General features: G+C 36.9%; 1 protein-coding gene across 1 annotated transcript in view; it reads right to left on the bottom strand.

Moving 5' to 3' along the window:
* The window catches only part of WASL (WASP like actin nucleation promoting factor), a 63,962-nt gene that overhangs the window by 33,897 nt on the left and 12,565 nt on the right, over nucleotides 1-17,500 (bottom strand). The window lies entirely within an intron of this gene.

Genomic DNA, 17,500 nt, shown 5'->3' on the forward strand with positions numbered 1-17,500 from the left:
ATCTCATGAGAGGCACTGAACCAGGACCCCCTGCCAACCTGCTCCTAAATTCTGGACCTGAAGAAATAAACATTTATTGTTATTTTAAACTACTTTTTGAAGTAATTTCTTATGTAGTAATAACTAATATAATAACTATACTAAAAATAATTATTGAAAGCTAACATTCACTGAAGCTTAAAATGTGTAAGTAATGTGCTAATAAGCACTTTTAAATATTGGGTTGGCCAAAAAGTGCCTTCGGTTTTAAGCAAAAATAAAAGACACATTTTTCATTTTCACCAAGAACTTTATTGAACAACATATTCATCCTTTTATTCCACCTTCCCAAAACTTATCACCTTTTTGAGCAGAGAACTGTTCCAGGTGCCTTTTACAGTCTTCCAGGGAAGTGAATTTTTTTCCATTAAAAGAATTTTGTAAAGACCAAAATAAATGGAAATCTGAAGATGCAATGTCTGGTGAATACCGCGGATGAATCAGAACTTCCCAGCCAAGCTGTAACAGTTTTTGCCTGGTCATCAAAGAAACATGCAGTCTTGCATTATCCTGATGGAAGATTATGTATTTTCTGTTGACTAATTCTGGACGCTTTTCGCCTAGTGCTGCTTTCAGTTGGTCTAATTGGGAGCAGTACTTATTGGAATTAGTCATTTGGTTTTCCAGAAGGAGCTCATAATAGAGAACTCCCTTCCAATCCCACCATATACACAACATCACCTTCTTCGGATGAAGGCCGGCCTTTGGTGTGGTTGGTGGTGGTTTACTTCGCTTGCCCCATGATCTCTTCTGCTCCACATTATTGTACAGTACACACTTTTCATTGCTTGTCACAATTTGTTTTAAAAACGGAATGTTTTCATTATGTTTAAATAGAGAATCGCATGTGGAAATACGGTCAAGGTTTTTTTCCGCTTAACTTATGTGGAACCCAAACATCAAAGCGATGAACATAAACCAAGCTGGTGCAAATGATTTTCAACGCTTGATTTGGATATTTTGAGTATGTCAGCTATCTCCCGCGTGGTGTAACACTGATTGTTCTCAATTAATGTCTCGATTTGATCACTATCAACTTCAACTGGTCTACCTGACCATGGAGCATCATCCTGTGTGAAATCTCCAGCACGAAACTTTGCAAACCACTTTTGACATGTTCGATCAGTCACAGCACCTTCTCCATATGCTGCACAATTTTTTTTTGCGTTTCAGTTGTGTTTTTACCTTTCTTGAAATAATAAAGCATGATATGCTGAAAATGTTGCTTTTTTTCTTCCATCTTCAATATTAAAATGGCTACACAAAAATTCACCAATTTTGATAAGTCTTTTTCTAAATGCACGCTGATATGACAGCTGTCACATATAATCTAACAAAATTGTGTGCAATGAAGTTAAAGACAACTAAGTGCTTACTAGAGCCACCTTATGGAAAAAACCAAACGAACCTTTTGGACAACCCAATATAACTCAATTGTTATTACTATTACAACCTCACTTCATGTTTGAGAAACCCAAGGTTAAAGAGGATAAATAATTTGCCCAATATCACACAGCTGAGTGGCAGAGTTGGAAATTCTAATCCAGGCAATTTGTGACTTTAGATCCTGTATTCTTACTCCCTGTACTATATACTGCTTTCCAATAAAATGAACATTTGATCAACAAAGTAGTAGTATCAGTAAAGTCTGACTTCCATAAAGCAGTTAACCCCTTAAGTAAAGATACTAAATCAAACCTGCAAGCAAGATTTATGTTTACTAATTACAGTGCTGGAGACTTTGAACATATTATCATATTGGAAGATAAATTCTAACATCTCCTTTTTAAAAATTAATTAATTAATTAATTAATTTTTTGGCTGTGTTGCGTCTTCGTTGCTGTGTGCAGGCTTTCTCTAGTTGCAGTGAGCGGGGGCTACTCTTTGCTGTGGTGCGCTGGCTTCTCATTGCGGTGGCTTCTCTTGCTGCGGAGCACGAGTTCTGGGCGCGCGGGCTTCAGTAGTTGTGGCTCGCGGGCTCTAGAGCGCAGCCTCAGTAGTTGTGGCACATGGGCTTAGCTGCTCCGCGGCATGTGGGATCTTTCTGGACCAGGGCTCGAACCTGTGTCCCCTGCACTGGAAGGTAGATTCTTAACCACTATGCCACCAGGGAAGCCCAAACATCTCCTTTTTTAAAGATGATAAAACTGAGGGGAAAAAAAGATTTAAAGTGAACTGCACCTGGCCATACAGCCTGAAAGATATACTGAAGATACAGAAAGTGATATGAGTGACGACTGTCCCGATTTTCCCAAGGATATACCTAACTAGTACTCTTTTAGATGCACAGTAAAGAAGCTAATTCATTACATAAAATGGACACCTTAGAACGTGCATTAGGGTTTTCCAGTACACCACGCTGCCACCTCCCTCATGACTATATCACGAACCAGTAGAAACTTTCGTTTAACTCTAATTTAAGTTCCTGTATATTATAATCTAGAATGTTAACTATTCTATCCCAGTTTCTGTAAGAGTAATACACCCATTACTGGTACATCACTTACAAATCTTCTAAAAATGGTAATTTTTTTCTGATCCAGCAATCTCACTCCTAAATTAGAAATTAAGGAAACAATTTAAAATAAAACCAAAAGTTGTATTTTTAATATAACTATAAAAACCAAAATAGTTATATGAAATATATTAATTATGGTTTTTTAAATAACCAGAAATAGGAGACAATTAAGTAATTTGGTACATCAGTTCAATGAATACTGGGCACTGTAATAAAAAACAGTCTACATTAAGATTTGGAGATGACACTGTTTTGGGTTACTTAACTATGCCTGGGGAATGCTCTCCTTTGACAAGAGAATTCCAAAGACCTATTCTACACGCAAGTCTTTTCTAATAATAATAAAGTCAGAAATGTAAGATCAGTGTACTGCTGGAGATCAGAATTTCAGAAGAACTTTCTTTCCCAGATAACAGTGATCGATGCTGTTTTTTTTTTTTTTTTTTTTTTTTTTTTTTTTTTTTTTTATTTTTTTGCTGTACGCGGGCCTCTCACTGCTGTGGCCTCTCCCGTTGCGGAGCACAGGCTCCGGACACACAGGCTCCGCGGCCATGGCTCGCGGGCCCAGCCGCTGCGCGGCATGTGGGATCCTCCGGGACAGGGGCACGAACCCGTGTCCCCTGCATCGGCAGGCGGACCCTCAACCACTGCGCCACCAGGGAAGCCCCGATGCTGTTTTTAACTTTTGCAGACCAAACTCATCTTTGAATTTCATAGACGGTCATGAACAGGAACAGCAGGAAAAGTTCCACAAGAGCCATTTTAAAAATTATGAAGATAGCTTAGAAACTAGGACAGTGGGTTTTAAAAGAGTAGATTGAAGAATGTGGGTGTGCCTTTGGCCTGCTCAGAACATACCAGTGTGCTGCAGGTGCACAGTCTCAGCATGATACCTCCACAGGCTCCCTGACCCTAAACCCCTAGCACTGAAACCATCAGAAAAATGGATTTTGCATACATTATACAAAGATGTTAAAGACCAAGCTGAAAAATTAAAACATCAGATGAGAAAATTTGTTTTCCAAGGAAAATTCATATAAATTACAGCCCTTTTTAGTATGGTGCTGTCAAACTGCAGTCATTTCTAAAAAGAAAAGCAATTAGTAAACTAGATACCAAGAAAAAGTTCTAAGAATCTTACTTTACTTTTTAACTAGAAAATAAGAAGTTACAGCTTGCAAAAGAAAAAAAATGTGCTATTAAATAGAGTATGAAATTCCATTATGGAAATCCCCTTGTCAAAAGAACCAAATATTAACAATGTAAAACACTGTCTGGACGTATATGCGAACTTAATAACAACAACAACAAAACCCCCCAAATCCCATTTAAACATTTACATAAATTTAAAACAAAATCTAAAACATCTGCTTTTAATAAATAAAGACCCTGGAAACAATGTTATAATTTTCCACACAAACATGTTTGGCATTATAAACAATTCATAAACTTTTAATACTAGAGAACTCAACTAACCGGCAATTTTCAGTAATAGGATTTTCAAAAATTTGCTACAATGTTATTGTCAGTCTAAGTGTGCCTATTTCATTCCTTCTTATCTTAACCTGTCAAAAGTCTGAAAATTATATACTATAACACCTTATAAAAGCCTTTTCTGACTAATTCAGAACAATTATAGTAAATGCAAGAATAGCATAACATTTAATATACAAATGCCAGAAATAATAACAACAGTGACTATCCCTAGAACTCTAGATTGACAGTGGCTTAATTAAGTTTTTAAAAACATTCCTTCCATTCCTTTAAAGTAATTATAGCTAATCAACTCTATTACTTTTTGTCTTTCATAATCAAGAAGGTATTCTTGAAAAACAACCTAAGGACAAGTGCTTAGGAAAGGAAATCTATTTCTTATTAGCTCAATAATGCTAGGGTTAAAATTTGTTAATTAAAAGGGGAAAAAAGTACTCTATCAATTTTTGTAGAAACAGAACCTGCCCTATCTCACACATTCCTGGTATTTCAGTACTGAGTTACTGCAATAAATAGCACATCCGTCCTCAGAACTTTCATTGTCAAGGGCAGAAATAAAATGGAGGATGAATTCTGGGATGTGAATCCCTCCCACTGTCCCTCAGCAGGGCATGTCCACCTCTCTGGGGCTGACTGCACCAGTCAAGTATTTGGCTGGGGCTTCCCTGGTGGCGCAGTGGTTGAGAGTCCGCCTGCCGATGCAGGGGACACGGGTTCGTGCCCCCGTCCGGGAAGATCCCACATTCCGCGGAGCAGCTGGACCCGTGAGCCATGGCCGCTGAGCCTGCGCGTAAGACTTCGGCTTTTTTTACGTGCATGTGTGGCCCCAAATTCCTAAAAACGAATCTGGGAAAATCCATCCTAAGTTTTCTTAATACATAAAAACTAAGCTTTAAATATGTTCCTAGATACTCTGATGACACACTCACATGAAATGTCCCATTATTATCCTGAACATGAAATTTTAATATGAAACATAAATGAAGTTTTAAAAGTAAAGAAAGATAAGGAGTTTGGTTATTCCTCAATTAAAAAAAATTTAACTGTAAAAAATTTGAATTCTTATAATTACTTAATTATACAGTGATCTCAAAGAGCAATTTCCTAAATAATTAAATTATAACACCACCTCAGTTACATGGCAACCTAAAAACCCAATACAGAAACCACCCATTTAAAAAACAGAAACAAGATTCATAAGTGGTGAGTACCAGTAAAAATTACCCAGAAAAAGAAAACAAATAACTCACTTTGGAAAGAAGAGATTTTTATTACCTGGTAATGTCCACAATGAGAAGTAACCAGAAAAAGAAAGAAAAAAAAAACAATAGAAAAGGTAGAGATTGAAAAAGAATACATCAAAGACAGAAGGCTCCACAAGGAGTAGTAATTTTAAAAAAGCAAAGCTGGAGGACTGGAAGAGGAGGAGCACAAAAGCAGTAAGTAAAAAGCAGAATCCCAACAGTGAGGAAAAATGGAGCTATATAAAAGCAGCTACTGCCTTAGGACCAAGCACAAGTAGTCTTCTAGGTCTTATTAGCTATTTAAGAAAACTGGTACTGGATGTATTCATTCATCAAATGTTTACTGAGCACCTACTATGAACACAGGACTGATCAACGGGGGTGGGGAGGAATAAAAGTGGGGTCAAACACAAAAATGAATTAGACAGACACCGTCCTCGTGAAACATGAGTTCTAATGGGCAGACAGACATTAATAACTATTACAAATGCTATAAAGGAAAAATCCAGTATGCAAGGTGTACAGCCTACCGAGCATAGAAAGGCTTCCCTAAACTGACACTGTACTTGAAGCATGAAAAGGGATGAGTCAGGTGAGCAAAGAGTTGGGGGGAAGTGGAGAGGAAACAGCATTCTAGGTAGACACATCAACAAAGACCCTACCACGGGAAAGTGCTAGGGGAGTTTTAGAAGCTGTTTGGGGTGGGAGATAAAAGAGTGGTATGGAATGAAGTTACAGCCAATATTAAAGCAACATCAAACAGTTCAACTCCGGTTGAGAGAGATAAACAGAGATATACAGTTTGGAGATGTGGTACAGCGGGTTAATCGTTCCTGTATTGGCCCTTGATTCCTCTCAGAATCCAAGTTCTTTTATAAACTCTCCTCCCCCACTGACCCTGGGTATGTCTATATGACTTGCTTTAACCAATAAGATTTCAGCAAAGTAGAGCTTGAAAAGTACTTGCACATTGTGGCTTGCCTTCTTAGAACTGCTGCCCTAACACCTGGGGTAAAAGACCACATGGAGAACATGGCCCCAAATCATGTTACCTGCCCTTGCTGAGCCCAGTTACCATCAGACCTGCCAGGTGAACGCCACTGCATGAGTGAGCCCAGATGATAGGAGGAGACTAAACACCCAGCCAGTCCACAGAATCGTGAAAAATAAATTGATATTGCTTTAAATCACAAAAATTTTAGACGCTTTGTTTGTGGCAATACATAACAGATGTTGGGGATTGTTTTAAGATACTAAAAAGCACAGTAACCTATAATAGGTAACTGTAGCTCCTTCCTCCATTCCATTTATATTGGACCTGTGTTTAAAATTACCAGTAAAATTATCAAAAAGTATTATCTACAAATCATAAAAATTCTAGAGCTCACTCTCATTACCACTACACTCTCTTTTTTGAAACCATTTAAAAAATCACTTCATAAATGAAAGCCTTACTAAAAGATATACGCTGTGCAACAGACGAAGCTCACTCAGTAAACTCACAGCCACACATCATCTCATATGGTGCCTGTGATTTAAATTCATACATCTAGAATACTGTAAATTATATGGCACAGATCTTCAGCATTACCTGCAAATGCTGGTATTTACAGACGCTAAAACTACAAATGGCAAGGCTTACTGTATTCTTAATTTTCTACTTCAAGGATAATTATATACAGATTAAGGCTCTGAGAGGGATACTGATCTCATTACAGACTGGGTCATGTTTGCAAGCAGGTGAGGACACTGTTAAAGTGTGAGCACACAGGTATGGCTTGCTCTCTTCTGCTTCTCCCTTCCCTGCAGCTTAAGTGGACCTGCTTAAAAGGAGTTTTTCTTCTCTTGTTGCCTCTTCCCTTTGTCTGCTTCTCTCTTGCAAGGTCAGTTGGCTTATGGTAAAACCTGAAGTTTAGGATTGGGTTTTCAGGGAATGAAGGTGGGAAGGGGTTCCCTAGGATGCTCACCTCAGCTAACCAAAGTTTAACGTTACCAGCCGAGACCCAAGCTCTCTGATGACAAACAATCCCCTCATTTTATAGATGAGGTCACTTTATTTGCCAAAGGTCATATATTGGTCAGCTCTGGGTGCATTTTCCAATTAGCTGCTCATTTTCTATTCACTGTACACCATACTCATTGATTCATCTAGCTCCTATATTGTCATATTTTTGCCCTATCCCATCTAAATGATTCTCTAAGAAAAATATACCCTTAATATAATTTTATTTCTCTACCGATCCCATTTGGTTTAAGATTCTTACCTTATTTTGGGGGAGGGAAGGGAGAGGCTGGCGGTGGTGAAGGTGATAGGAAATAGAAGATTGCTAGTGCCTGAGAGAAAAGGATCTTTGTGAAAAGAAAAACTTCAAACAGATATACATTCTATGCTCTGAGGACACAGGAAGATTTACCATGAAGTCAATTAAGTTTAAGTTTCAGGTCCTTTACTTGGAAAAGTCCCTTATAAGGCTTGGCTTATTCTCCTTTGAGGACACATGAAGTAGGAGCAACCTCTCTCATTCCCAGGGGATCCTCTCCAGCTATCCCTGGGGGTGATCTTGGTATTTCCACCAATGATGCCTTATCCCAACATTTGCCCAGCCCCAGAAATAACCTGTCCCTCTTGGACCACATGATCCACGCAGACCCAACCTTTAACTCTAAGCAGAAGGATCTGAATAAGTGCTGTCCAGCTCCCTGCTGGGGATGGAATACTATGACCGAACTTCAAGGACATTTCTGGGGGAGGGGGCAGCGGTCCAGCCAACTGAGATCAAAGAGGTGGAGTTTTCCCAAGGCAAGAAGCACCCTCTAAGCAAAGTGAAGGTAATTAGAGATGTGCCATTACCTGTAACTGCTTTCAAAAAATTTCTTTCAGCTTTACAACTATCAATAAATAATAAGAAACAATAAATTTTGATCAAACGTACTAAGCAGGAATCTTTTTCTGCAAAGTGCCAGACAGTTAATATTTTAGGCTTTGTGGGCCATTTGGTGGTCTCTTTCCACTCTACACTGTAGTGTGCAAACCCAGCCACAGATAATTTGGAGATGCTTGTGTTCCAATAAAATTTTATTTACAAACTCAAGCAGGCTGGATTTGGTATAGAGGCCATAGTTTGCCAAGCCTTGGACAAGAGGAAAGATTCTCTCTATAGAAAATATAAGATTGTTGTCATGTAAAGAGGCGATTGATAAATATGTGGCCAAAAATAGTAGATAAAAAGTATTAACGGGGCTTCCCTGGTGGCACAGTTGTTGGGAGTCCGCCTGCCGATGCAGGGCACACGGGTTCGTGCCCCGGTCCAGGAAGATCCCACATGCCGCGGAGCGGCTGGGCCGGTGAGCCATGGCCGCTGAGTCTGCACGTCTGGAGCCTGTGCTCCGCAACGGGAGAGGCCACAGCAGTGAGAGGCCCGCATACCGCAAAAAAAACAAACAAACAAGCACAAACAAACAAAAAGGTATTAAGGAGGTGTATCAGTCAGTAGTAGCAGAAATAAGTTATAACAGTAAGAAGCTATTTTTCTGAATTTTGTAATGTTTATGGTATTTTTTATTTGTTGTGATCCTTTCTCATACTAAATAACCATTCATTTTTGTATTTAGTTTTTGGATTCTTTTTCTTAAAGACAGCCTCTCCAAATCCAATAAGCTTCAGACTACAAAACCTGGATCAGCCTTACCTGGAGTGAGAAAATGATGCATCAGTTAGAGCAACAAAATTCTGAATCTAAAGAAAATGAACTATCTAAGCCAATATATTCCTTTTGCCAAACCAAATTTAACAGTTATTATTTTTTAACATACAATGACCTTACCCACTAAGAAAACGGGCTAAGCAACTTAAAAAAAAACCACTGAATAAAACAGGCTGGAAAGGCCAATGGTTATGTGTTTTTTGGGGGTGGGCAGGAGGGAGGGGATGCTTTTATAGTCAAATCCTTCATATAACATTCTTAATAGATGATTAAATAGCATTTGCTTGAACGCCTGCTGTAATGAGGAGCTTACAACTTGAGGGAAAAAACTATCTCATCATGGAGCAGCTCAGTTAGAAAATTATTAATACGTAACCTAAACCTGTTTTCCTAGCAATTACCACTCATAGGTATTTTAATCTTTAATTATCCATTTAAACACCTGTTGAGCGTTTGCTATGTGACAGGCACAGTGCTAGGTACTGTAGCTACAGCAATATAAAAGTGGAGGTGTGTACTGTCCTCACTAATTACAGCATACTAACTCCTGTGTAGCGGCAAGAACATTCACTTCCCTAGAGATATGTCCCCACAACCCTATTTCTCAGGTCATCTCCTTTCCAGCTAAAATTTATTTTGATCATTCATCATCTGACCTGATTTATGGATTCCTTATCAGTCTGGTAAAATGAAGTAGATGATATTTAGATGTGGTCTCATCAATGCAGGATATTAGCTAAATGATGGGGGAAATAATTTATTCCCAATCACAAAAAGGAATGCATGTACAGCCTCATTCTCATCTATCACACTGCATATTGGAGACACAGGGGATTGTCTTTGTCTAACTCATTATCGTTTCTCATACCCTGATCTTCCATTTCCATTCCATGCTCCCAAAGGCAAAACACCCTGCATCTCACCCTCCTTTTACATGGCTAACTCTATTCACCTTTCAAATCTCAGTTCAGAGGTCATCTATGGGACGCCTTAAGTGTTAACACTTAACCTACTATTACAGCCTACTACTTATGATGATATGCAACATGAGCTTGCCTAACAAAATACTTTGGTCAGCTTCAGCCCTCAAAAATTAGAGGGAGAAAGCAGTGCCTCTTTTCACTAGGCCTTAACAAAGAAGACTCTTCAAAAATGTCAATGGACTGGTTAGGTAATTAGGTCCTTTCAAACTACACAAATGAGTGGGTTAAATATTTTTTAGTGGACTGGAAATACTAAAGAATAAAATGAAATACAGAATTAAAAGTCAACAAGAAGCAAACATGCTGAGAAACTTAAAGTTCGTTTGGAAAAAAAAAAAAAAAAAGCCTGGAACAGGAAAAATTACAATCTCTGATGTAGCTAGTACAGGGGTTTCCCCATTAGTACTCACAGATACTAAGAACAACTCTCCTAGAAGGAAGCCTAATGGAATGTTTCCTTGACAGCAGAGTTGCCATAAATCCTCTGCAGTCTAGCCCATGTACTCAAAAAATATAGGCAAGCATTACTCAAACAATCTTGCCTATGTGGAACAGTAATAAGTTTATAAAACAGAGAGAAAAGTTTTTAGTAATTAAGAGGGATGAGAAATATTACACAATCAAAGATAATATAATATACAGTGTAAAAGAAGAGCTATAACTGATTGTCAATAACCCTAAAAAGTATTACCATGGTCAAGATGAATAAATTCATAAGATGATTAGATAATTTGCATCCTACAGTAACAACAGACTTTGGGGCAAGGAAATACAACACAGTAAAATATATGGTACCCAAAATGTTCACACAGATGACCTACCTTATCATATAGGCGTTAAAATAAGTTCAGTTTGGTCTATTTAAACCAGAGTAAAGGAGTAACTCAACTTAGAAAGACTTCCATCAAAACTATTAAAATAATTCAAATCTTACATTTATTAATTCAAGCCTTCAGAACCTTAAAATTATCCAAAATTACTCAGGCAACTGGAATTTTCTAGATCATCAAGAAAAATACCCACTCAGTTTATTAAATAAGCCACAATTCAGCTCTACAATGGGATACTATACAGCTGCTTAAAAAAAATAAATAAAGAGGTTCTTCAACTTATGATAAAGAAAGACCTTCGAGATACATTGTTATATGAGAAAAAAGCAAGATATAAAATGAAGGGTATAGTATGCTAACATTTGTGTGCAATAGCAGAAGCAAGAATAAATAATTTGCATTGCCTAAATATGCATAAAACCATCTGGAAAAAGACACAGAAAGCTAGTAACAGTTGCCAGCTCTTTAGGGGTTTTTTGTGTGTGCATGGGTTTTGTGTCAGGCAAGGAAGGACCGGGCAAATAAATGTAGGATAGGATGAAAGAGAAACTTTTCATACACTTAATTTTAAACCATTTCAAAAAATTAAATATTGATTTGAAGAATACACACACAAAAGAAAAACAAAAGATCTATTCATGTCATATCGTGGTATAAGTCTGAGAAAAATAAAAACATCATCTTTCTGATTTAGAAAACTACAAGGAAGTATTTCTAGTAGCTTTTAAAAGCCTTCCCCTTAAAAAGAATTAGAAGTGAACATTGATGAAAATAACATACTACAGTGTCTAAAGCTATAAAGTAAGAGAAAAGCAAACTTTGGCTAGTACAGGGAGATAGCCTATGTCTGTAATGAAGGTCAAAGTCTATGATTTCTTTCACAAACTTTCCCTTTGAGTCTTCTGAACTCTTAAACATGACTAATCAAGATAAGCAAGTTTAAAATACAGTTGGCTCTATCTCCCATATTTGTTATTATATATGCAGCAATTCATAATTATCCAAACTTTTAAAGACAATCACAGGAATGTGCATACATATTATATATATAAGCACATTTAATTTGCTTGACTTTCATATGTACAATCAAGCTGGGGAAGAACATGCAAAGAGAAGGTTAATCTAAGAGTAAGTAACAGTTTAAATTCAATGTACAATCTAACTTAAGGACTTTAAGTACAACATCTGAGACTCTCCCATACATTATGCATAAGAATTAGATAGGCAAAAAGGGGGGTGGGGATTGCAGATAGGAAAGAACGGTTCTGAAGTTGTTTTTACGATTTACACTTTATAGGGCTTCCCTGGTGGCGCAGTGGTTAAGAACCCGCCTGCCAATGCAGGGGACACGGGTTCGAGCTCTGGTCCGGGAAGATCCCACATGTCGTGAAGCAACTAAGCCCATGAGCCACAACTACTGAGCCTGTGCTCTAGAGCCCATGAGCCACAACTACTGAAGCCTGCATGCCTAGAGCCTGTACTCCACAACAAGAGAAGCCACCACAATGAGAAGCCCGTGCACCGCAACAAAGAGTAGCCCCTGCTCGCCACAACTAGAGAAAGCCCGTGCAGAAATGAAGACCCAACACAGCCAAAAATAAATAAATAAATTGTATTTTTTAAAAAAGATATGTACAAGCTTCCATGCACCTATTTAAAAAAAAAAGATTTACACTTTATTACAATTTCAGAGACTTAAAACTGTAGTGTAAAACATTAATAATGATCTAGTCAGTAATTTGAAAAATAAATTTACTCAATAAAACAAGTTTTATATACTTCCTCAGAGAGCTCAATGTTGCTAGTTTCAAAAGGCAATTTTTATTCTAAATGCATGAGCCAACACTTCTAACTCTGGTTATTATTACTGAAATCGAATGACCATGCATAACTAGATGTTAGACTGCAACCCCTACAAAGGAGTAGGAAACTGACTGTATTTAAAAGGTATATCATACTAGTTTTTCTTTTAAAAGAACTTCACCATTTAATAGATCAAGAACTTGTGGGTAGCAGGGGCAGGAGAGTGGGGAAGATGTGAGGATTTTATATAATAAGAACAGCTCTACTACCAGCTTATAAAAACTAGTAACTGGAGTTCCAGCATTCCTCAGTTTTCAGCAAGTTGGTCAATGAAAATAAAGAGAACCAGGAAAAACCCCAAGCTTCCAAAAACATGAAAGACACTCTTACACCTTTACCATCTGCAAATCTAGGATCAAAGTTGTGACTAAAAAAGTACGCCAGTATAGTAGAGAGTAAACATTTTTAATAATGGCACCTAAAGAAGGTTTAGGTCAGTGAGAGACCAAATAATCATGTACTGTATCTTGGTAGGATTTTCACTAGCTTTTATACATATGATAAACTTACCTTGCAGGTCCTGCCTGTCCCCCACCCCCAATACTTCTAATTGTTAGAGACCTGCTGTCTCTCCCCAGGGACAAGCACAGGTGCTACAGCTCAGTCAGTTTAGATTCTCTCCCCGGAATTTAGAATTCCAAACTGAGTCATAGGACTGAGGAGTTCAGGGAAGAGATGAATGGAGTTGAGAGAAGTTCCACTGACTCCTGTTGTTCTCAGAGCTTCCCAGCCTCCTGCTGTTCCTGAAACTTTATTGTTCAATTCTGTTTTGGATTCCATGGGATCCTCTGGTAGCCAATATATTCCTTTTTCCTTAAGCCATAACATTTCATTTACACATCCAATGAAGCACTTATCACTGAATGACTTGTTATAGATTCCTATGTGAGGTATGCTTCACCAATAAACTGTTCAACCTCTAAAGACAAGGGCCATGTATGTACCCTCAGCCCTAGCACAGTACTTAAAATGCAGTGTGCACTCATTCACTGGATGAAATAAAGTGAGAAAGGTGAAAAGTGAAAGGATTCTTTCTTAGAATCATATTAATTATTGCTACATTATCAAAATTATTTAAAATACTTTTTCAAAAAGGTAGAAATTGCTAATCTGTGCTATTTAAATTATTTTTAGATGACAACAGTTCTCTTCTTGGCACTTCATTGACCAAAAAAAAATCTACATGACATAGTGAAAAACTTCAGTCAATGCAACCCCATTCCTAATATTTTAAATGCCACAAAACACAGGAATTTGCTTCCACCACAACCTCCACCCACAGAAAAGGGGAGTGAGCAAGGGTTTGGGGACAAAAAAACGCATACCAAAGTCAAAACATATTTTTAAAAATAAGAATGTACTTTCCCCACTAATTTTCAAAGCATGTCAAGGCCAGTAAGATGAGCACAGAAGCAGGAAATAATTTCCAGTACATTCAGTTAAATAAACAAACAATGTCGTGGTTTTCAAGTGAACCTAAAAAACAGACAGTGCTCATCTTTTAGAGAATACTCAGTCCCATCCATCTGGATCTGGTTCACATTTATAGAATATTTCAACAGTAGAACACACATTCTTCTCAAACTTACGTGGAATAATCACCAAGACAGACCACATTCTGGGCCATAAAACACAACAACAAGGAATTCATACATTGTTGTCTGTTCTCAGACTACAATGTAGGAATCAGTATAAGAAAGACAGCTGGAAATTTTCAAAACATTTGGGGATTAAATATACTTCTAAATAACACATGGATCAATGAAGTCTCAAGAGAAACTTTAAAATATTTTGAACTAAACGAAAGTGAAAACATGGCTTACCAAATTCTGTGGGATGCAGCAAAAGCAGTGCTTAGAGGGAGATTTATAGCACTGAATGCATGTATGAGAAAAGAAAAAAAGATCTAAAATCAATAACCTAAACATCTACTTTGGGAAACTAGAAAATGAAGAGCAAATTAAATCCAAAGTAAGCAAAAGAAAAGAAGAAAAATAAAATTTATAGCAGAAATCAATGCAATTGAAAACAGGAGGAAAGAAATCAAAAGACAAAAAAGAGATAAGACACAAATTAATAACATCAGAGTCCAGAAGTAGACCCACACAAACACATCCAACTGATCTTTGACAAAGGAGCAAAAACAATTCCGTGGAGAAAGGATAATCTTTCTGAAATATGGACATCCACTTACAAAAACAACAAAAAATCTAGATACTGATCTTACACATTTCACAAAAATTAGTTCTAAGTTGGTCACAGATTTCATTGTCAAGTGTGAATCTAAATAACTTCTAAAAGATAACATAGGAGAAAATGTACATGACCTTGGGTTTCATGATGACTTTTTAGGAACAAGAGCAAAAGCACAATCTGTCAAAGAGAAAACTGATAAATTGGGCTTCATTAAAATTAAAACTTCTGCTCTGCAAAAGAAACTGATAAATGAGTGAAAAGCCACAGACTAAGTAAAAATATATACAAAATGCATATATGATAAAGGATGTATATCCAAAATAGGCAAAGAACTCTTAAAACTCAATAAGAAGAAATGAACAATCCAACTAAAACTTGGGCAAAAAGACTGAACAGACACCTCACCAAAGAAGATACACAGATGGCAAATAAGCATACAAAAAGATACTCAACATCATATGGCATTAGGACTTGCTAATTAAAATGATGAGCTATGACGATAAACCTATTAGAATAACTAAAATCCAAAATACTGCTAACACCAAATGCTGATGAGAATGTGTAACAACAACAGGAACTCTCATTTATCCCTGGTAGGAATACAAAATGCAACAGCCAGTTTGGAAGACAGTTTGTCAGTTTCTTACAAAGTTAAACACAGGTTTCCCATATGACACTGCAATCATGCTCCTAGATATTTACCAAAATCAACTGTAAACTTACGTCCATGCACAAACCAGCAAATGAATGTTTATAGCAGCTTTATTCATAACTGCCAAACATTGAAGAAATTGTGATTTCTTTTAATAGGTGAATGGATAAATAAACTGTGGTATATCTACACTAAAATGAAATATTTTTCATCAATAAAAAGTAACAAGATATCAAGCCACATACAGGCATGGAGGAATCTTAGATGCATATTGCTGAGTGAAAGAAACCAGTCTGTAAATACCACCTACTGCATGGTTCCAACTATGACATTCTGGAAAAGGCAAAACTATAAAGAAGGTAAAATATCAACAGACCCTAGGGTTTCAGCAGGAGAGAGGAGGGATAAATAGGTGGAGGAGAGGGTATTTTTAGGGCAGTGAAACTATTCTGTGTGATACTGCAATGGTGGGTATATGACATGCATTTGTGAAAACCAAAACCTATAGATCTGTACAGACTTAAACCTAATGTAAACTATGGACTTTAGCTAGTAACAATGTATCAATATTGGTTCATCAATTTTAACAAACGTATCATACTAATGCAAGGTATTCATAATAGGGGAAAGTGGGGGTGGGGAGAGGGAGACAGGGTAATGTAAACCGTCTATACTTTCCACACAATTTTTCTGTAAATCTAAACCAGCTGGAAAAACAAAGTCTATTAATAAAAAAAAAAAAATACAAGCTAACTATTTATATTAGAAATCAGACCTTCAAACATAAATTTGGACCACAGCCAAGAATAATCAGACAATTGAGGAAACAGGAGCAAAGAAGAGAGCAACTACATGAATATTAATTGAAAATTTTTTTCAACGATGAGAACTTAAAAAAAAATTAGTATCTTCAGATATATTTAATTAGTTATTATTGCAAAAGGAGGGGGGAGGCTGCTCTTAAAGTACAGCAACTAGCAAATGCAGAATACTTTGATGGAAAATAAAAAAATAACACCTTACCATTAAAAATTCAAAGATAAATGTCACAATATCTGGTATCCAATAAAAAAGTTACCAAGCATGTGAAAAAGCTCTTACCATGCTAGAGCAAAGAAAGAACATATTAAGTAGAAACTCAGAATATACTTTTTAAAATCCAAATTAAACCCCAGAGATGAAAACTATAACATCTGAGATGAAAAAACTAACATCTAAATGGTATTAATGGCAGATTAGACATTGCAGATAAAAGATTAGTGACTTTAAAGACATAGCACTAGCTACTATCTAAAACAGTGAGAGAATAAGACAGAAAGAAAAAAAAAGAGCTGTACAGTAGTGAAGTCTAGGACAACTTCAAGCAGTCTATATGTGTCTAGCTTTTTTGGAGTCAAGCTTTTTTTTGGGGTGGTGGATATCTGGGGAAAAAAAAGACTGAAAAATTTCCAACCTTGATATATACTTACTATAAACTCACATATCCAAGAAGTTTAAGAAATCCCAACATAAGAAACAATAAGAAAACTAGAGCAAAGCACATCATAATTAGAGTCCTTAAAACCAGTAATAAAGAGAAAAATCTGAGAAGTAATCAGAGAAAAAAGACATGTTGTATACAGAAGATTAAAGAAAAGGACAACAGCAAATTTCCTGTCAGCAGTAACTGCAAACCAGAAGATACTGGAGCAACATCTTTACAGAAAGAAAAAAACCAAAAAACAAAAAAACTATCAATCTAGAATTATATATCCAGAGAAAATATCTTTCAAGATTCAGGGCAAAATATAGACTTTTTCAGAGATACAAAGCTGAAAGAATTTACCAGCAGCAGACCTGTACTACAAGAGATGTTTAAGGGGGAAAAAAAAAAAAAAGAAAGAAAGAAAGAAAGAAAAGAAAGAAAAGGGAGGGAGGAAGGAAGGGAGGGAGGGAGGGAAAGGAAAAAATACTCTGAAGAAAACTGATAGCAGAGAG

The sequence above is a fragment of the Mesoplodon bidens genome (assembly GCF_964165515.1).
Source record: "Mesoplodon bidens genome assembly, chromosome: 9".
Lineage (NCBI taxonomy): Eukaryota > Metazoa > Chordata > Mammalia > Artiodactyla > Ziphiidae > Mesoplodon > Mesoplodon bidens.